Source organism: Mytilus californianus, unplaced genomic scaffold (genome assembly GCF_021869535.1).
Source record: "Mytilus californianus isolate M0D057914Y unplaced genomic scaffold, xbMytCali1.0.p SCAF_25, whole genome shotgun sequence".
In the NCBI taxonomy this organism is placed as follows: Eukaryota; Metazoa; Mollusca; class Bivalvia; order Mytilida; family Mytilidae; genus Mytilus; species Mytilus californianus.
Genome location: NW_026262674.1, coordinates 3,296,241 through 3,298,498, shown reverse-complemented (window position 1 = coordinate 3,298,498; position 2,258 = coordinate 3,296,241).

Genomic DNA, 2,258 nt, shown 5'->3' with positions numbered 1-2,258 from the left:
TTTGGTTTCTTAAAATTGTTTGAATATGGCTGATAGACCTCGGCGAGTTATTACTGGTACTAACTACACAAGTTTATCCGAATATAGTTTTCTGGAAGCTTCCAGTTTTAATACTACTGACAAAGAAGAAGGAAAGGAAGAAAAACCTGAGATGAACACTCCGAGTAGTTTAAGAAAAAAGTTAGACCAGGCTATCAGCTTAGGGAGTTACCATTTGATTTTTATGGGGGGGGGGGGGGGGGGGGTTGTAATCTCTGTCCTGCTTTTTTATTTTTCACTCTATTCGGTCCTGCCTTTTTTTATTAGTTTATCCTGACTTTTTTACATACATTGTCGTCCTGCCTTTTTTTTTGCTAAGTTGCTTATCCTGCCTTTTTTCAAATTTCATCCTAGCCCCCGCCCCCCTAAAAATCAAACGGTAGCTCCCTTAGATCGTACCTTCAACGAAGATGATGTTATCGACGAAGAGTTAAGTAAGTTGCACACTGCTTTGAAGACAACATATGACGAGTAAAAAAATTAGAAATTGGAGAAAGAAAAAAAAAAGAACCTTAGAGAAGAACTCAACAGAAAACAGCAATAGCTAAAGAAGGAGAAAGGTTCGAATAATACAAGTTCCATTTAAGTCAAAGAAGTCAAAAAAGAAAGAATCAATTTCTGATAAAGCTGTCATACAAGTTGCCCAAAGACAGAGAAACAACCTTGAATGATTTGAGACAGTTCGAGTATTAAATACATGTATTTAAATACATGACAAAAAAATGTGTCCAAATTAGTTCTCCTTGATCAAGTTATCGATTCAAGTTACGAACATCACTAGGCAGTTAAAACATTGGAAAGAATTTGGGAAAGAATAAAATTTCTGATAGCTCAGATTTAAGTCCAGAGTTCAGATAATGATGATAAAAGATCTATATATAAGAGAAAGAAAAAGAAAACAAATAGAATAAAATGCTTCGCTGAGCGCAGCTGGATACGACAGCAGAGGTCAAACCCTGAACAGTTGGGGCAAAAATGGTCACAATATTCGCGCTTGATACAGGTCTGAATTTGGATTGTAATTAAATATTTGACACATAATAGGTTTCTGACACAGAATAACTGTAGTCAAAGAACTTAGAATTGGTTATATGATTTGAATTTTCATTCAATTTTTTGCTTTTGTGCAATACACTATGCTGTTGCGAATTGCCCCCCCCCCCCCCCCCCCCCCCCCCCCCAAAAAAAAAAAATTACCCCCCCCTTTTTTGCAATAAGAAAATATTTGAAGAAATTTTCTTTTTAATTTCTGAAATCTGAAATGAGAAAAGATTGCCCCCCCCCCCTACAAATGGAGTTTGCAAACCATAATTACCAATTTAAATACATCATAAAAGTCTTCAAATTAATATTCCTTTAATAGTAACTTCTAAAAATAAATTGACAGCTAATCACCTCAAGACAGTACAACATTTCTTATACATAATTTAAAAGAAGTGTAAGGGAGGTTAAACCAAACATACACAACATTGTACTTTAAATGTTTTTGGAATACCTCCCTTACACTGCTTTTAAATTGTCCATTAACCAGGAAACCCTTGTTTCCCCCCCCCCTTTTTTGCCCCTAATTCCTAAACGGTTTGAGCCATAACCCCCAAAGCCAATCCTAACCATCCCTTTGTGGTATGGAAACTTGTGATATAATTTCAGAGAGATCCATACACCGTTCCACAAGTTATTGTCTGGAAACTAGAAAAATGCTTATTTGGGCCCCTTTTTGGCCCCTAATTCCTAAACTGTTAGGACTATAACCCCCAAAATAAATCCCAACCTTCCTTTTGTGGTTATAAACCTTGTGTTTAAATTTCATATATTTCTATTTACATTTACTAAAGCTATTGTCCGGAAACCAAATGTCTTCGGACGACGACGACGACAACGTGATACCAATATACGACCGCAAATTTTTTTCCGTTCGTATAAAAACAAAGATTATGGGTTATCCATCCATGACACAAAATCAATACATGCACAGCAACAACAACAAAAAAAAACACACACAGAAAGCAAAGGAATAAGAGCTAAGTTTTTTGATAAAGTAAAGAGCCAGTTGCTTTGGCCTCAGTTTGCTCTTCAGTGAGAATTTGTAAATGATTCGGCACCGTTTAAAGATTTAGATATTTTTTACCAGAGGCGAGTTACTTAGAAATAATCACACCAAGTAAAACTGAAAAACAGGAAAGAGCTGGTCGTTTAAATTTGCTTAAAAAAGGATCAGC